General features: G+C 49.4%; 1 long non-coding RNA gene across 1 annotated transcript in view; it reads left to right on the top strand.

Annotated features, from left to right (window-relative positions):
• The first annotated feature begins 1852 nt into the window (after positions 1-1852).
• Positions 1853-20341, top strand: part of LOC137551658 (uncharacterized) — a 34246-nt gene continuing 15757 nt past the window's right edge. Inside the window, exon 1 of the long non-coding RNA XR_011027047.1 lies at positions 1853-1984. This is a non-coding gene — a long non-coding RNA (uncharacterized lncRNA). The remainder of the gene's footprint in view (positions 1985-20341) is intronic.

Raw genomic sequence — 20341 nt, 5'->3', positions numbered from 1 at the left:
GATGGATCTATAATCTAAAAGCATGCCAATCCCCGGGTTTGAATGAGACCTTCAGTTTTGTTCATTTTCTACCTCACTGAGTCCGTGTTGATGGTCTGCTGACTTCACCAGTCTCCTCCCCTTTTACCTACAATTGGCCCCCCGTGGGCTGCTTGAGCTTTTTTACAGTGGACAGTGACGTTTCCTACTGTACAGCATATGATGGGCTTTCTCTATGCTAATTCACATGCAGGTCTGGAGGCTATGGTGCCTTGGACAGGCATGGATTCCTCTTCCAGTCCCACCAGTTATTGGTTGGGCTGGTTAAAGAGTTTATAACGTGTGCCCATTTAGACCTCAAGTTACTAGTTAAGCATATATACGTATATACATAATTTTTGATGCTTCTTGAGCCTTTTGTAGATAATTAATATGTACACTAGTCGCTGTGGGTGACTGGTATGTTTGTATGGTGTTGGTGTACCTGTCCGTGTGGAGCCATCGGGGCGCTGCTGAGTGACGTCAGTGGGAGCTGGGACGCGGCGTTGAGAGGTATTCCACACTTCCTCCCTTTTGGTCTGCACGCGTAACTTCCGCCCATGACGCGTACTTCCGCCGGGCTCCGATTGGCTGCCACAAGGGATTTGAATGGCCGCGCAGTACGGCAAGACACGCCTTCTGATGACGCCGTGAGAACGGCGAAACATGTAAAGGACGTGCTTGCATGAGACGCCATCCCCTCCCGCAGCACCTGCCGCTACCTTCCTGTTTGGGACGTGCATGCCCTGCTTTCAGCCTGGCCACGCAGTGACGCCTGCCTCTACAGGCCATCTACACCTTCTTGAGCCAGTTCTTTTTCCATATGGACTCACAACGTCATCTTCCATATAGCCAGCCAATGGTGGACCGAGAGACTGTTGTTCCGATCGGTCAGTTGTGACAGCGGTACACAGCACAGCGTACCCAGGGTGATTCTTCACTACAAGTGACCCACTCAAGCTCCTATCCCAAGACGGTGGAGTGGTGAGATAATACTGTTGCAAGTTTTGATCATGACGGGAAGCACTGTCTAGTTACTGCATCTAACCTGAACCCTGCTTGTGCTGCTTTGCTTTCTAACCCATACCCATTGCGGCTGCTGGATTGAACTGTACACTGCATTTAATATACAGAATTGGAGTAGGACGTAGCAAGACACTCCATGCCGTTACCTACTTTACCCACACTATCCTATCCTGGCCAGGAATATGTTTGTTGGTATGCGTCACAGTGTTAGCGTGAGGGGATGGCCATCTCATGGGGTTTTAACATATTTTTCTAATATTCATGGTTTTCAATAAATGTTACTATTTTTATAAACTACTTTGAGGTTTTTTTCAGATTATTTTGTAGATTGGTGAGCACCTGTAGTCCAATTATCGCCCTATTTACGTGTATATTGTATGTGATAAGTTTAGGCATGCTAAGTTTAGATAAGTGTAGATAGCGTGCAAAGTCCTGCACGCAAAGCAGCACCATTAAACTCTATGCAAAGTGCACCAGACTTTGCTAGCGCAAAACTTTTGATCAGCTGTGCACTGCGGTGCTAACCCAGTTGGTGCTTAAACTTATCATGCCTAAACTTATCACACCTAAACTTATCATGCCTAAACTTATCACACCTAAACTTATCACACTTAAACTTATCATGCCTAAACTAAGTTTAGGCGTGATAAAGGGCTTTTCACCAGCGTGCTAACTGTTAGCACCGCTTTGTGAATCAGGCCCCATGTCATCATAGGGGATTCTCAGGGATTTATTTACTTTCAAAAGCACTTAGTGAATGGCAGTTGCTCTGTCCAACTGCCAAACAACTGTGTAGCGAGCAGGGAAGCTGGCCAGCATCATTGTTTAAATCCTCTTTAGAGAATATCTTTATAAAGAATAAAAGCCTTGCTGAGTATCCCCTATGAAGAGATGGACTAGTCCAAAACCTGTCACTTCTGTCAGATTTCTACTGCCTACTGTAAGTGGTAGCAACATAGGAGAAAAGTAATTTATGGCTCATTTTACTCTGGAAAAAACGTACTTCTTATTTGTTTAGGTTTGAACATATTTAAATTTTAAAAACTTTCACCACAGTGCCCCTTTAACAAACTGTTTCCTTGCTCTGTTTACACTTTTTAGCACTGCAACTGTCCTTGGTTGGTTTTGGGGCGCCATATCAATACAATGTTTAGGGCTACATGTAAAACTCAAATTGCGGCCCCAAGCTCCATAGTTATGCCACTGCATTTCAAAACACAATTCTATCTCTCTTTTAATCGCAAAGTTTCCTCTAAATTTTTGAAATGTGTTACTTTTTTAAGTGAACTGTATACTCCATTAGTGCTGGAAGATGGAATAGTGCAACCCTAAATAACTGTGGTAACATTTGCTTGAGTTTCCTTTTAGCTGGAGGTACACAAAGCTAATGTGTAGCCTTAAATGTTTAAAAACGGAAACTTTGTAGAACATATATATTTATAAATGTCTTGCTGTGGCAGGATAAATGGACTTAATTATAGTTGCTTTAATAGTTTAATCAGTGGAAATGTACCAGTTACTGCTATTTCCTATAAGCGTCCGTAGATAAGGTAAATGCATTAGCATGTGCTTCATTTTGTGTTTTTTGTTCAGCAGAGAGGCATTTAATTATGATTAATACTGTCAATTACAGTCATCTATCTATTTAAATGAAATATTAAATAAATAACGCAAGCCATAATATATGTACCCATCTCATTTTACAGGAAGAGTCTAAGGTTTGCCTTAAATCATTTTTTTATCTGCAGTTATGTCAGATGTGAATTTCAATTGTATGCCCAGCTTCTGAATCATCTATTTTTCATTTTACCTCAGCATGCATATAAATGGTAAAAGTTATTTTATTTTTTAATAACATGCAAGTGCTGCTAAGGGTCTGCTGTATGAAATACAATATTACACTAATACCATTGCTTTTCTAGTAAAAAAAAAAAATACATTTAGAAGTTTTTATGCTATGTTATTTATTTAATCACTGACAAATGGGTTTCACTAATTGTAATTCTCTTCCGAATTTTAAATCCATGGTTTTAAATCACCTAATATAGATTTTCTTGCATTTGTTTCTCTGTTTTTGAAACAGCAATGTTCTTAGCTTACCTTAGTGTCAAGAGTTATTTTTCAAGATAAATGATCTAAAATGCAAAGCATATTGAACTGAAAGAGATTATAGCGGGTTTCATAGATTATTTATTTATTCACTTTGACAATAGATTTTTTTTTTAATTTAAGTTATGGGCAACATAGTGGTATAGAGGCTGGCTAGCCATCTTACCTTGGAGCACTATGATTTCAGGTCCAAATACTTGCTGGCATGCTATTTGCATCAATACATTACATAAACCTTATAGTAATATAACCAATCCACAACTCTGAATACCAACAAAGGATCCACAACTATCCCAGAACAAGCAAGAAGAGACAAAGGGGATTTTCTTCAAAGCAGGTAGAAAGGGTGCTGGAGGTACCCTGTTAACCACTTCCCGACCGCCTAACGCACAGCAGCGGCCGGGAAGTGGAGCCCGCAAGGACCAGCTCACCCACAGAGGCGGCGGTCCTTGTAAGGGTATGGGCGGAGTGATCGCGTCATCCGTGACGCGATCCTCCGCCGGCGCTTGTCTCCGCTCACCCGCCGCAACATCCCGCCGGCCATACGGAAGCGCCGGCGGGATGTTAACCCAACGATCGCCACATACAAAGTGTATAATACACTTTGTAATGTTTACAAAGTGTATTATACAGGCTGCCTCCTGCCCTGGTCGTCCCAGTGTCCAAGGGACCACCAGGGCAGGCTGCAGCCACCCTAGTCTGCACCAAGCACACTGATTTCCCCCCCCTGCCCCCTGATCGCCCACAGCACCCCTCAGACCCCCCCTGCCCACCCCCCAGACCCCTATTTACACCCAATCACCCCCCTAATCACCCATCAATCACTCCCTGTCACTATCTGTCAACGCTATTTTTTTCTATCCCCCCTGATCACCTGTCAATCACCTGTCAATCACCCATCAATCACCCCCTGTCACTGCCACCCATCAATCAGCCCCTAACATGCCCCTTGCGGGCAATCTGATCACCCACCCACACCAATAGATTGCCCGCAGATCCGACAACAGATCACCACCCAAGCGCAGTGTTTACATCTATTCTCTCCTCTAAACACCCACTAATTACCCATCAATCACCCATCAATCACCCCCTATCACCACCTGTCACTGTTGCCCATCAGATCAGACCCTAATCTGCCCCTGGCAGGCACCCAATCACCCGCCTACACACTCAGATTGTCCTCAGACCCCCCCTTATCAATTCGCCAGGGCATTATTTACATCTGTCCTTCCCTGTAATAACCCACTGATCACCTGTCAATCACCTGTCAATCACCCATCAATCACCCCCTGTCACTGCCACCCATCAATCAGCCCCTAACCTGCCCCTTGCGGGCAATCTGATCACCCACCCACACCAATAGATCGCCCGCAGATCCGACATCAGATCACCACCCAAGCGCAGTGTTTACATCTATTCTCTCCTCTAAACACGCACTAATTACCCATCAATCACCCATCAATCACCCCCTATCACCACCTGTCACTGTTACCCATCAGATCAGACCCTAATCTGCCCCTTGCGGGCACCCAATCACCCGCCTACACGCTCAGATTGCCCTCAGACCCCCCCTTATCAATTCACCAGGGCATTATTTACATCTGTCCTTCCCTGTAATAACCCACTGATCACCTGTCAATCACCTGTCAATCACCCATCAATCACCCCCTGTCACTGCCACCCATCAATCACCCCCTGTCACTGCCACCCATCAATCAGCCCCTAACTTGCCCCTTGCGGGCAATCTGATCAGCCACCCACACCAATAGGTCGCCCGCAGATCCGACATCAGATCACCTCCCAAGTGCAGTGTTTACATCTGTTCTCTCCTCCAAACACCCACTAATTACCCATCAATCACCGCCTGACACTGCTACCCATCAGATTAGACCCCTATCTGCCCCTAGGGCACTCAATCACCCGCTCATACCCTCAGAACGCCCTCAGACCCCAGCCCTGATCACCTCGCCAGTGCATTGCTTGCATCTATTCCCCCCTCTAATCACACCTTGAGACACCCATCAATCACCTCCTGTCACCCCCTAGCACACCTTCCCATCAGATCAGGCCCTAATTTGCCCCGTGTGGGCTCCTGATCACTCGACCAAACCCCTTAGATCCCCCTCAGACCCCCTTCCGATCACCTCCCCAGTGCATTGATTGCATCTATTTTCCCTTCTAACCACCCCCTGAGACACCCATCAATCACCTCTTGTCACCCCCTAGCAGTGATGCTCGGATACCCCTTTTTATTATTCGAGTTAGGTCGAATTCGAATAGTAAATTATTCGAGTTCGGTCGAATATTCGAGTCGAATATTTTTTACTATTCTATTCGACCTCGAAATAATTCGAGCTTACTATTCGAGTCGGTATTCGAGCTCATTATTCGAGCTGACTATTCAAATTGGCCTTAAATAGCTTCCAACACTTGTTTTGGGGGTGAATGATGCAAGAAACATCTTTTTTTCCAAGTAACAGCAGCAAGTGATTATGTGGGGATGTTCCTTAAAAAAAAAAAAAGGTGGAAAGAGAAGTTGTGTCCAAAATTCTGTTCAGTACTGTATATACTTCTTCTTCTTATTCAATATCTTCTTCTTCTTCTTCTATATCTTCTTCTTCTTCTTCTTCTATATCTTCTTCTTCTATATCTTCTTCTTCTTCTTCTTCTATATCTTCTTCTTCTTCTATATCTTCTTCTTCTTCTTCTTCTTCTTCTTCTTCTTCTTCTTCTTCATCTTCTTCTTCATCTTCTTTTTCTATATCTTCTTCTTATTATTATTTTTCTATTTCTTCTTCTTCTTTTTCTATATCTTCTTATTATTATTATTTTTCTATTTCTTCTTCTTCTTCTTCTTCTTCTTCTTTTTCTATATCTTCTTCTTCTTCTTCTCCTTCTTCTTCTTCTTCTTTTTCTATATCTTCTTCTTCTTCTATATCGTCTTCTTTTTCTTCACTTATTTCTCTTCTATATTTTTTTTTGTAAAGAAATGCAGCTATTTTTGAGCGTAATAAATAGCTGGTGGCGCATGGTGGAAGCGCCATTGTATGTGCTCCCTGGCAGTGGAAACACACAGACAGCAGGAGGTAAATTCAGCAGCAGCAGCAGCAGCAGGAAGAGGATGATTGTGTGGCAGCAGGCAGTCAATGAGGCAGGCAGCGAGACATAATAGGCTGTGGTACCTAGTGGTGGTACCAGGCCGTAAATACACAGCATGAGGTTCCAGACAGTGGTCGTGAAGCCCACATCGTGTCCAATACACAACTGGGACAACACAGTTTTCAACCCGGACACCTCTAAAAATAATATCACAAAGTATTAAAAAGTATATATATTTTTTTCGTTTTTTTTAAAGAGATGCAGCTATTTTTGAGCGTAATAAATAGCTAGTGGCGCATGGTGGAAGCGCCATTGTATGTGCTCCCTGGCAGTGGAAACACACAGACAGCAGGAGGTAAATTCAGCAGCAGCAGGAGGAGGATGATTGTGTGACAGCAGGCAGTCAATGAGGCAGGCAGCGAGACATAATAGGCTGTGGTACCTAGCGGTGGTACCAGGCCATAAATACACAGCATGAGGTTCCAGACAGCGGTCGTGAAGCCCACATCGTGTCCAATACACAACTGGGACAACACAGTTTTCAACCCGGGCACCAGCAGCAGCAGCAGCAGCAGCAGGAGGAGGATGATTGTGTGGCAGCAGGCAGTCAATGAGGCAGGCAGCGAGACATAATAGGCTGTGGTACCTAGTGGTGGTACCAGGCCGTAAATACACAGCATGAGGTTCCAGACAGTGGTTGTGAAGCCCACATCGTGTCCAATACACAACTGGGACAACACAGTTTTCAACCCGGACACCTCTAAAAATAATATCACAAAGTATTAAAAAGTATATATATTTTTTTCGTTTTTTTAAAGAAATGCAGCTATTTTTGAGCGTAATAAATAGCTGGTGGCGCATGGTGGAAGCGTCATTGTATGTGCTCCCTGGCAGTGGAAACACACAGACAGCAGGAGGTAAATTCAGCAGCAGCAGCAGCAGGAGGAGGATGATTGTGTGGCAGCAGGCAGTCAATGAGGCAGGCAGCGAGACATAATAGGCTGTGGTACCTAGCGGTGGTACCAGGCCGTAAATACACAGCATGAGGTTCCAGACAGCGGTCGTGAAGCCCACATCGTGTCCAATACACAACTGGGACAACACAGTTTTCAACCCGGGCACCTCTGAAAAATTAAACCTTTTTTTTTTTATTGTTTTTTTTTTTTTTTTTTTTTTTTTTACGCCAAATTTAACAGATAGCTATTGTTGGACGTAATAGCTGGTGGCAGAGTGGCAGCAGAAGGTAAATCTGTGTACCCTGGCAGTGGGAAACACAGACCGACAGCAGCAGCAGCAGGAGGAATGGAGGAGTAGTGTGAGTGTGGCAGCAGGTAGGCAGCGTGACATAATAGCCCTGGTACCTAGCGGTGATACCAGGGCTGTAAATAAACACAACAGGAGGTCCCAGACAGCGGTCGTGCAGCCCACATCGTGTCCAATACACAACTGGGACAACACAGTTTTCAACCCGGGCACCTCAGAAAAATTAAACCTTTTTTTTTAATGTTTTTTTTTTTTTTTTACAGCAAATTACACATATAGCTATTGTTGGACGTAATAGCTGGTGGCAGAGGGGCAGCAGAAGGTAAATCTGTGTACCCTGGCAGTGGGAAACACAGACAGACAGCAGAAGGGCAGTACACAGCAGCCCACTGTAGGTGTAAAATGTGTGGCTACAGGCGACGTAATAGAACCAGGCTGGCTTAGTAGTGAGCAGGAGCCAGGAGGTGGTAAAGGGTGGTAAGGCATATTAACGATGGTTCCGGCAGCCAGTTCATGTCCCCCTCTCGCCGACAACAGGGGCCAGGAACTCGCCTTCCACCCACGCCTGGTTCATCTTGAGAAACGTCAGTCTGTCCACAGACTTGTGAGACAGACGTGAGCGTTTCTCGGTGACCACGCCACCAGCTGCACTGAAGCAGCGCTCAGACAGCACGCTGGAAGGGGGACAGGACAGCACTTCCAGGGCGTACTGCGCCAGCTCGCTCCAGATCTCCAGGCGCTTGACCCAATATTCCATGGGATCAACAGGGGCATCGCTGTCAAGCCCGCTGTAGGACCCCATGTAGTCAGCCACCATGCGGGTCAGGCGCTGGCTGGGACCAGAGGAGGATGCTGCTGCATGCACCTCCTCTCTAGTCACTGCTGGAGCCTCTACAGTCCTGTAGAGCTCGTTGCTGAGAGACAGCAGGTCTGTGGGGCACTTGCTGCTGGATGCAGGAACCTGCTGCTGCCTCTGTGCTGGCTGGACAGTGGGGGTGGAAGGCTGGGGGAAGGCTTCCTCCAAGCGCTCAACAAGGGCCTGCTGCAAGCTCCTTATTTGTTGCGCTGGGTCTCCTCCTGTAGGAGGCAGGAACTGGCTCAACTTCCCCTTGAGGCGCGGGTCCAACATCATGCTGATCCAGATGTCCTCCCTCTGCTTCATCTGGATCACCCTGGGGTCCCAGTGCAGGCACGTCAGCATGTGCGCTGCCATTGGGAAGAGGCGGGCCACGTGTGCTGGCACATCGACGGCAGTGCTGTCCTCATCCTCCTCCTCTGCCGCCTCATCCTCTCTCCACCCCCGCACCAACTCAGCTGCACTGTGCTGATCCCCCTCATCAGCAGCGAGGTCAGGGACCTCCACCAAGTCCTCCTCCTCCTCCCCCTCAGAGGTGGACTGTGCAGCTGCATGCCGCTCCTGCTGGGCCAAGGCTGCCGCTCCCTGTTCCAGCAAAGCATCGAGGGCCCTGTTCAGCAGACAAACCAGGGGCACCCACTCGCACACCATAGCATGGTCCCTGCTCACCATGTTGGTGGCCTGCAGAATGGGAGCCAGCACTAAGCACACCTGCTGCATGTGCCCCCAGTCATCATCGGGGACGATGGACGGGATGTCGCTGGTCTTGTCCCTTTTCTGAGCGGCGGACACAGTGGCCAGGGCAAGGTACTGGTTGACAGCGTGCTTCTGTTCAACCAGACGCTCCAACATTGCCAGGGTGGAGTTCCAGCGAGTTGGAATGTCAAGGATCAGCCGATGGCGTGGCAGCTCCAGCTCCTTTTGCACGTCTTCCAGGCTCGCAGAGGCTGCAGGCGAGCGCCGGAAGTGACGCAACACATTCCTTGCCGTTTCCAGCAGTTCGCCCATCCCCTGGTAGGTGCGCAAGAACTTCTGCACCACCAGGTTCAACACGTGGGCAAGACAGGGGATGTAGGTCAGGTTTCCCCTGTCCATTGCGGCAACCAGATTGGCCCCATTGTCGGCCACCACCTCTCAGACTCTGAGGCCTCTGGGGGTCAGCCAAATCCTCTCCTGCTCCTGGAGTTTGGCCAACACATGGGTTGCCGTCAGTTTGGTCTTCCCAAGGCTGACCAACTGCAGCAGCGCTTGGCAGTGGCGGGCCTTCACGCTGCTGCTGAGGCGGGGGGTTTGGCCAGGTGTGCCAGAGGATGGCAGAGGATCGGAGGAACCTGCTGCAGTTCCCCTGACCCTGCGGGGTGGCACCACCCACTTGTGTTGCTGCTGCTGCTGTGCCCGCTGCTGCTCTCCCATCCTCACCCCCTTCCACCAAGCTGACCCAGTGGACAGTGAAGGACAGGTAGCGGCCTGTCCCGAAGTGGCTGCTCCAGGAGTCCATGGTGACGTGGACCCTTTCACCAACCGCGTGCTCCAGCCCTCGCTCCACATTGGCCATGACAAAGCGGTGCAGTGCAGGCATGACCTGGCGGGCGAAGAAGTGTCTGCTGGGGAGCTGCCAGCCTGGGGCTGCACAAGCAAGCAGCGCAGCAAGCAGCGCACGCATGTCGCTCCCCTCCTGCACGAGCGTGTACGGCAGGAGTTGGGAGCACATGGCCCGTGCCAGCAAGCTGTTCAGCTGCCGCACGCGACGGCTGCTGGGAGGCAGAGCCCTAACCACCCCCTGGAAGGACTCGCTCAAAATGCTCTGGCGTCGCCTTTTGCTAGCACGGGAATCAGCGGAGACAGCAGAGGAGGCCACTGAGGACTGGCTGCCAGAACAGGCCTCAGTGTCGGCGGCAGGAGTTGCAGAGGGGGGAGGAGCAGTGCGTTTCCGCACTCCTGCTGGTGGTGCTGGAGGAGCAGGAGGGCGGGTGGCTGCTGTTGCTGCTGCTGCTGCTGAAGGCTGTGCAGTGATGGGTGTGGTGCCACTGCCAGCACCAGATGCCTTCAGCCTCTGGAACTCCTCATGCTGGTGGTAATGTTTAGCAGCAAGATGGTTGATGAGAGAGCTGGTGCTGAACTTTAAGGGGTCTGCACCTCTGCTCAACTTCCGCTGACAGTGGTTGCAAGTGGCGTACTTGCTGTAAACTGTGGGCATGGTGAAAAATTGCCAGATTGGTGACAAGAAAAACCCCCTACGACCTGGAGCCGCTGCTGCCTGTCTCCCTGTGGTGGTTGGGGGAGGGGGGCTTGGGTGCGGCTGGTGGTGGTACTGGCAGATGCTGCTGCTGCTGCTGCTGCTGAGCCTGAGACACCAGCAGGCTGTGGGACCTGCCTACTGCTGCCAATGCTTGCAATGATGCGCCTCCTTGCAAGGCCCACAAGCGCATCCTCCTCCTCCTCCTCAGAGCTGCTGATGATGACATCCCCAGGTGCTGGTGGTGGCACCCAGTCTTTGTCCGTCACCCTGTCATCATCATCATCATCATCCTCCCCCTCCTGAAACATGTCCTGCTGGGATGATGACCCCCCAAACTCCTCTCCTGATGCATGGATGGGCTTCTTGACTGTCGCCACAGTCTTGCTGTCCAATCCCTCCTCCCCCAAAGTGCCCATCAGCATCTCCTCCTCAAAATCGCCAACAACAGCAGACAATTGACTCATGATGCCTGGGGTCAAAAGACTGCTGAATGACAGGTCGCCAACTGACGGTGAACTGGCCTCCTCCCCAGGCCCTGCTGGGCGGCTGCTGCGAACAGGGGTGGTGGTGGTGGTGAGGGTGGAGGCCTCAGATGCAGAGCTGATGGCGGGCTGCTCATCCTCCGTCATCAGTTGCACCACAGTGGCTGCATCCTTTTCCTCAATGGGACGTTTCCAACCCGGCTGGAGGAAAATAGGAGCAGGTACTACACGCTGCTGCTGCTGTGTCTCTGCAGCGTGAGTTGCAGATGCTCCTGCTGGGCGCCCAAGGCGTCCACGGCCAGTGGCTATAGGCGGAATGTTAGCCACTGACGCAGCTGCTGCTGCTGCGGAACTGTGCATGGTGGCACGGCTTGCCACAATGCTGCTCCCTCTCCTCCTGATTCCCTTGCTGCCCTTCCCCTTGCCCAAACCACGCTGGCTGCCACTTCCAGACATCTTAGATGTTTTGGGCATAAACAAAAAAGTTTTTTAAAAGGGCGGGTGAAAAAGTAGGGTACTTTAATGGAGTGGGTTGGTGGGTGAGGTGACACTAATCACTAAGTGATTAGATCGCTAAGTGATTACTAGTACAGTACAAATACAAAATACAATAATCAGTAATCAGTAAGTGTGAACAGTGAACAGTGAGTGTGTCTTAGGCTGAAAAAAAGTGTCAAACATGTGGTATCGCCGTACTCAGGAGAAGTAGTATAATGTGTTTTGGGGTGTATTTTTACACATACTCATGCTGGGTGGGAGAAATCTCTCTGTAAATGGACAATTGTGTGTAAAAAAAAATCAAAAGATTGCCATTTACAGAGATATTTCTCCCACCCAGCATGGGTATGTGTAAAAATACACCACAAAACACATTATACTACTTCTCCTGAGTACGGCGGTACCACATGTGTGGCACTTTTTTACACCCTAAGTGCACTAAGGGGCCCAAAGTCCAATAAGTACCTTTAGGATTTCACAGGTCATTTTGCGACATTGTTGGTTTCAAGACTACTCCTCACGGTTTAGGGCCCCTAAAATGCCAGGGCAGTATAGGAACCCCACAAATGACCCCATTCTAGAAAGAAGACACCCAAAGGTATTCCGTTAGGAGTATGGTGAGTTCATAGAAGATTTTATTTTTTGTCACAAATTAGCGGAAAATGACACTTTGTGAAAAAAGCCAATTAAAATCAATTTCTGCTAACTTGTGACAAAAATAAAATCTTCTATGAACTCACCATACTCCTAACGGAATACCTTAGGGTGTCTTCTTTCTAAAATGGGGTCATTAGTGGGGTTCCTATACTGCCCTGGCATTTTAGGGGCCCTAAACCGTGAGGAGTAGTCTTGAAACAAAAATGACCTGTGAAATCCTAAAGGTACTCATTGGACTTTGGGCCCATTAGCGCAGTTAGGGTGCAAAAAAGTGCCACACATGTGGTATCGCCGTACTCGGGAGAAGTAGTACAATGTGTTTTGTGGTGTATTTTTACACATACCCATGCTGGGTGGGAGAAATATCTCTGTAAATGGACAATTGTGTGTAAAAAAAATCAAAAAATTGTCATTTACAGAGATATTTCTCCCACCCAGCATGGGTATGTGAAAAAATACACCTCAAAACACATTGTACTACTTCTCCTGAGTATGGCAATACCACATGTGTGGCACTTTTTTGCAGCCTAACTGCGCTAAGGGGTTCAAAGTCCAATGAGCACCTTTAGGCTTTACAGGGGTGCTTACAATTAGGCACCCCCCAAAATGCCAGGACAGCAAACACACCCCACAAATGACCCCATTTTGGAAAGTAGACACTTCAAGGTATTCAGAGAGGGGCATGGTGAGTCCGTGGCAGATTTCATTTTTTTTTGTCGCAAGTTAGAAGAAATGGAAACTTTTTTTTTTGTCACAAAGTGTCATTTTCCGCTTACTTGTGACAAAAAATAATATCTTCTATGAACTCACTATGCCTCTCAGTGAATACTTTGGGATGTCTTCTTTCCAAAATGGGGTCATTTGGGGGGTATTTATACTATCCTGGAATTCTAGCCCCTCATGAAACATGACAGGGGGTCAGAAAAGTCATAGATGCTTGAAAATGGGAAAATTCACTTTTTGCACCATAGTTTGTAAATGCTATAACTTTTACCCAAACCAATAAATATAGGCTGAATGGGTTTTTTTTCATCAAAAACATGTTTTTCCACATTTTTCGCGCTGCATGTATACAGAAATTTTACTTTATTTGAAAAATGTCAGCACAGAAAGTTAAAAAAATCATTTTTTTGCCAAAATTCATGTCTTTTTTTGATGAATATAATAAAAAGTAAAAATCACAGCAGCAATCAAATAGCACCAAAAGAAAGCTTTATTAGTGACAAGAAAAGGAGCCAAAATTCATTTAGGTGGTAGGTTGTATGAGCGAGCAATAAACCGTAAAAGCTGCAGTGGTCTGAATGGAAAAAAAGTGCCTGGTCCTTAAGGGGGTTAAAGCCCAGGGTCCTCAAGTGGTTAAAATGGTACTGAAATAGGTAGAAATGTTAAAAGCCGCAATTAGTGGCTATGAACAGTAATTTTGTTTCTCTGAGGCACCTAATTAAATAGTGGATTTTAGCCACTCATAGCCACTATTTACCATTTATAGCCACTCATATTTAAATCCCATTCCTTTAGATTGTAATCTTGCAAGGCCAGGGCTAAGTCACCCTTGTGAGTCTTGGAATTTGTGATTAATTTTGTATCTTGCACTCTGTGATACATTTTATTCATCATGTTTCATTTTTGTCACTCTAAATACCAATAGAGATGGGCCGAACGGTTCGCCGGCGAACGGTTCCACGCGAACTTCGGTGGTTCGCGTTCGCGTCCCGCTGGCGAACCTTTGCGGAAGTTCGGTTCGCCCCATAATGCACCTTGAGGGTCAACTTTGACCCTCTACATCACAGTCAGCAGGCCCAGTGTAGCCAATTAGGCTACACTAGCCCCTGGAGCCCCCCCCCCCCCCCCTTATATAAGGCAGGCAGCGGCGGCCATTACGGTCACTCGTGTGCTGCCTGCGTTAGTGAGAGTAGGGCGAGCTGCTGCAGACTGTCTCTCAGGGAAAGATTAGTTAGGCTTAACTTGTTCCTGGCTGGCTGCATACCTGTTCTGTGAACCCACCACTGCATACCTGTACTGTGAACCCACCACTGCATACCTGTTCAGTGAACCTGCCACTGCATACCTGTTCTGTGAACCCATCACTGCATACCTGTTTAGTGAACCTGCCACTGCATACCTGTGCTGTGAACCCACCACTGCATACCTGTTCTGTGAACCCATCACTGCATACCTGTTCAGTGAACCTGCCACTGCATACCTGTGCTGTGAACCCATCACTGCATACCTGTTCAGTGAACCTGCCACTGCATACCTGTGCTGTGAACCCACCACTGCATACCTGTTCTGCGAACCCGCCACTGTATACCTGTTCTGTTCAGTGAACCCGCCACTGTATACCTGTTCAGTGAACCCGCCACTGCATACCTGTTGTGTTCAGTGAACCCGCCACTGTATACCTGTACTGTTCAGTGAACCCGCCACTGCATACCTGTTTAGTGAACCCGCCACTGCATACCTGTTGTGTTCAGTGAACCCGCCACTGCATACCTGTTGTGTTCAGTGAACCCGCCACTGCATACCTGTTGTGTTCAGTGAACCTGCCACTGTATACCTGTACTGTTCAGTGAACCCGCCACTGCATACCTGTTCAGTGAACCCGCCACTGCATACCTGTTGTGTTCAGTGAACCCGCCACTGTATACCTGTACTGTTCAGTGAACCCGCCACTGCATACCTGTTCAGTGAACCCGCCACTGCATATCTGTTGTGTTCAGTGAACCTGCCACTGCATACCTGTTGTGTTCAGTGAACCCGCCACTGCATACCTGTTCTGTTCAGTGGACCCGCCACTGTATACCTGTTTAGTGAACCCGCCACTGCATACCTGTTGTGTTCAGTGAACCTGCCACTGCATACCTGTTCTGTGAACCCGCCACTGTATACCTGTTCTGTTCAGTGAACCCGCCACTGTATACCTGTTCAGTGAACCCGCTACTGCATACCTGTTGTGTTCAGTGAACCCGCCACTGTATACCTGTACTGTTCAGTGAACCCGCCACTGCATACCTGTTCAGTGAACCCGCCACTGCATACCTGTTGTGTTCAGTGAACCCGCCACTGTATACCTGTTCTGTTCAGTGAACCCACCACTGTATACCTGTTCAGTGAACCCGCCACTGCATACCTGTTGTGTTCAGTGAACCCGCCACTGTATACCTGTACTGTTCAGTGAACCCGCCACTGCATACCTGTTCAGTGAACCCACCACTGCATACCTGTTGTGTTCAGTGAACCCGCCACTGCATACCTGTTGTGTTCAGTGAACCCGCCACTGCATACCTGTTCTGTTCAGTGGACCCGCCACTGTATACCTGTTCAGTGAACCCGCCACTGCATACCTGTTGTGTTCAGTGAACCTGCCACTGCATACCTGTTCTGTGAACCCGCCACTGTATACCTGTTCTGTTCAGTGAACCCGCCACTGTATACCTGTTCAGTGAACCCGCCACTGCATACCTGTTGTGTTCAGTGAACCCGCCACTGTATACCTGTACTGTTCAGTGAACCCGCCACTGCATACCTGATCAGTGAACCCGCCACTGCATACCTGTTGTGTTCAATGAACCCGCCACTGTATACCTGTTCTGTTCAGTGAACCCGCCACTGTATACCTGTTCAGTGAACCCGCCACTGCATACCTGTTGTGTTCAGTGAACCCGCCACTGTATACCTGTACTGTTCAGTGAACCCGCCACTGCATACCTGTTCAGTGAACCCGCCACTGCATACCTGTTGTGTTCAGTGAACCCGCCACTGCATACTTGTTGTGTTCAGTGAACCCGCCACTGCATACCTGTTGTGTCCAGTGAACCCGACACTGCATACTTGTTGTGTTCAGTGAACCCACCGCATCAGTGCGCATACCTGTGCAGTTAAGTGAACCCACCTACCTACGTGAGTGCACGCAGTGTGATATACCACTCCGTGCATACCCGATATGGACAAAACAGGTAGAGGAAGAGGTAGTGCCAGAGCCAGAGGAAGGCCACCCGGCAGGTCTGCGCGAGGTCGTGTAAATGTAATTTCGTGTGGACCTGGCCCACAGTACAGTGCTCGGAAGAAGGCACGTCCCATCACCTCCCAAGATTGTCAGGACGTGGTTGAGTATTTAGCGACACAGAACACCTCATCTTGCTCAGCCACCAGCGCTACTACTAGCACCACTTCCGCTGCATTTGACACTTCGCAAGAATTATTTAGTGTTGAAATCACTGATGCACAGCCATTGTTGTTACAGCCAGATGAATTTTCACCAGCTCATATATTTGAGTTACCCGGCAACACTATGGATGTAACGTGTAAGGAGGATGAAGGACCTACTGATGGTGCATGTTTGGCTTTGTCTGAGGCAAGCGAAGCTGGGCAGGATGATTACGATGATGACGATGATAGGGATCCTCTGTATGTTCCCAATAGAGGAGATGAAGAGGGGGACAGTTCAGAGGGGGAGTCAGAGAGTAGTAGGAGGAGAGAAGTTGCTGAAAGAAGCTGGGGCAGCTCTTCGTCAGAAACAGCTGGTGGCAGTGTCCGGCACCATGTATCGCCACCTATGTACAGCCAGCCAACTTGCCCTTCAGCATCAGCTGCTGAGGTCCCCATAGTGCCCACATCCCAGGGTGGCTCAGCGGTGTGGAAATTTTTTAATGTGTGTGCCTCAGATCGGACTAAAGCCATCTGTTCGCTCTGCCAACAAAAATTGAGCCGTGGAAAGGCCAACACTCACGTAGGGACAAGTGCCTTACGAAGGCACCTGGAGAAAAGGCACAAACAGCAATGGGATGGCCACCTGAGCAAAAGCAGCAGCAGCACACAAAAGAAAAGTCACCCTCCTTCTCCTCTTCCTCCTTCAGGTGCATCATCTGCTTCTGCCGCTTTCTCCCTTGCACCTTCACAGGCACCCTCCTCCACTCCGCCTCTGCCCTTGAGCGGTTCCTGCTCCTCTGCCCACAGCAGCAGTCAGGTGTCCGTGAAGGAAATGTTTGAGCGGAAGAAGCCAATTTCGGCCAGTCACCCCCTTGCCCGGCGTCTGACAGCTGGCGTGGCGGAACTGTTAGCTCGGCAGCTGTTACCATACCAGCTGGTGGACTCTGAGGCCTTCCGTAAATTTGTGGCCATCGGAACACCGCAGTGGAAGATGCCAGGCCACACTTATTTTTCGAGAAAGGCCATACCCCAACTGCACCGTGAAGTTGAGCGGTAAGTGGTGTCATCTCTTGCGAAGAGCGTTGGGTCAAGGGTACACCTGACCACGGATGCCTGGTCTGCCAAGCACGGGCAGGGCCGCTACATTACGTACACAGCCCATTGGGTGAACCTGGTGGTGAACGATGGCAAGCAGGGCGCAGCGGACCAAATTGTGACACCTCCACGGCTTGCAGGCAGGCCTCCTGCCACCTCCTCTCCTCCTGCTACATGCTCTTCGGTGTCCTCCTCCTCCTTGGCTGAGTGGCAGTTCTCCTCTCCAGCTGCACAGCCCCAGCTCCGCAGGGCCTATGCTGCATGCCAGGTACGACGCTGTCACGCCATCTTAGACATGTCTTGTCTCAAAGCGGAGAGTCACACTGGAGCAGCTCTCCTGGCTGCTCTTAAGAAACAGGTGGATGAGTGGCTGACCCCGCACCACCTGGAGATAGGCAACGTGGTGTGCGACAACGGCAGCAATCTGCTTGCCGCTTTGCATATGGGGAAGCTGACACACATACCCTGCATGGCACATGTCATGAATCTAGTTGTTCAAAGATTTGTGGCAAAGTACCCTGGCTTAGCGGATGTCCTGAAGCAGGCCAGGAAGTTCTGTGGGCATTTGAGGCGGTTTTACACAGCCATGGCACGATTTGCAGAAATTCAGCGGAAAAACAACATGCCGGTGAGACGCCTCATTTGCGATAGCCCGACTCGCTGGAATTCGACCCTGCTCATGTTCTCCCGCCTGCTAGAACAGAAGAAAGCCGTCACCCACTACCTCTACAACTACAGTAGAATGAAACAGTCTGGGAAGATGGGGATGTTCTGGCCCGACAACTGGACACTGATGAAAAATGCATGCAGGCTCATGCGGCCGTTTGAGGAGGTGACCAACCTGGTGAGCCGTAGTGAGGGCACCATCAGCGACTTAATTCCCTACGCTTACTTCTTGGAGCGTGCTGTGCGTAGAGTGGCGGATGAAGCTGTGTATGAGCGTGACCAGGAACCGTTACGGCAGGAACAGGCATGGGACCAATTTTCATCAGACCCAGCTGTTTCCTCAACACCTGCGGCAGCACAGAGGGGGGAGGAGGAGGAAGAAGAGAAGTCGTGTGCAGAAGACGAGTCAGACTCAGAGGATGATGAGCAAGGTGTTTCTTTGGGGGAGGAGGAGGAGGAGGAGGAGGGGACGGCGGCAGGAGAACACCTGCAGCAGGCGTCGCAGGGGGCTTGTGCTGCTCAACCTTCCCGTGGTATTGTTCGCGGCTGGGGGGAGGAGGTTGACTTACGTGACGTCACTGAGGAAGAGCAAGAGGAGATGGAGGGTACTGGATCCGACTTTGTGCAGATGTCGTCTTTTATGCTGTCCTGCCTGTTGAGGGACCCCCGTATGAAAAACCTCAAGGGGAATGAGCTGTACTGGGTGGCCACACTACCAGACCCTCGGTACAGGCACAAAGTGGCGGACCTGTTACCAACTCACCGGAAGGTGGAAAGGATGCAGCACATGCAGAACCAGCTGTCAACTATGCTTTACAATGCCTTTAAGGGTGATGTGACAGCACAACGCCAGCAAGGTACCACTGCCACTAATCCTCCTCCCATGTCCACGCAGTCAAAGACAGGACGCTCCAGCGATCTCATGGTGATATCGGACATGCGGACATTCTTTAGTCCAACGCCTCGCCGTAGCCCTTCCGGATCCACCCTCCACCAACGCCTGGAACGGCAGGTAGCCGACTACCTGGCCTTAAGTGTGGATGTAGACACTGCTGTGAACAGCGATGAGGAACCCTTGAACTACTGGGTGCGCAGGCTTGACCTGTGGCCAGAGCTGTCCCAATTTCCCATCCAACTTCTCTCCTGCCCTGCCGCAAGCGTCCTGTCAGAAAGGACCTTCAGCGCAGCTGGAGGCATTGTCACAGAGAAGAGAAGTCGCCTAAATCACAAAAGTGTTAAGTACCTCACCTTTATCAAAATGAATGAGGCATGGATCCCGGAGGGCTGCTGCCCGCTCCAAGACTAAGTCAGTCCCCGCACACACAGCATCTCTGCCTGCACGCTGTGTGACTGGCTGCCTGGGCTGCCCCAAGAAGACTAAGTCGCTCCCAGTCCCTCCACACAGCATGTCTGCCTGCAGGCCGCTTGACTACCTTCTCCGCCACCACCAACAGGGTCCGGGACTCCAGGCGGATTGCTGAATTTTTTAGGCCGCTGCTAGCAGCGGCCGCTGTAATAATTTTTCTGGTGCGTGTACATGACTGCCTAATTTTTCTGGCTGCACTGCGGGCAGCTGCAACAACAAAAGAAAAGGCAAGGGGCTTGCGTATCACAATGAAGCAATGACCGGCACCTAGATGAGTGTCTCGGGGGGCACACAAAAGATAATAAGGTCGTTGCTTCATTGTGGTCAGACCAAATTTGATCAGCTGGACAGTCACTGTTCTGTCATTCAGCTACATCAGCCAGGCGACCATATGGGCTGTAAAGCCACCAAAACCTGCACTCTCGCCATGGTGCGCACCAGTCCAGCATGGCCATCACTACACAAACAGCTGTTTGCGGTGCGTTACACGGTGAGTTTGGTGTGTCAGTGTGAAGCAGTACCTTAATTACACTACCTGATTGATGTATACACATGCAAGATGTTTTAAAGCACTTTAGGCCTGTCATTTAGCATTCAATGTGATTTCTGCACTTAAAACGCTGCTTTGCGTCAAATCCAGATTTTTCCCCGGGACTTTTGGCATGTATCCCACTCTGCCATGCCCCCCTCCAGGTGTTAGACCCCTTGAAACATCTTTTCCATCAGTTTTGTGGCCAGCATAATTATTTTTTTTTTCAAAGTTCGCATCCCCATTGAAGTCTATTGCGGTTCGCGAACTTTAACGCGAACCGAACGTT

The sequence above is a fragment of the Hyperolius riggenbachi genome, chromosome 1 (genome assembly GCF_040937935.1).
Source record: "Hyperolius riggenbachi isolate aHypRig1 chromosome 1, aHypRig1.pri, whole genome shotgun sequence".
Lineage (NCBI taxonomy): Eukaryota > Metazoa > Chordata > Amphibia > Anura > Hyperoliidae > Hyperolius > Hyperolius riggenbachi.
This window is presented reverse-complemented; position numbering and strand designations above follow the sequence as displayed.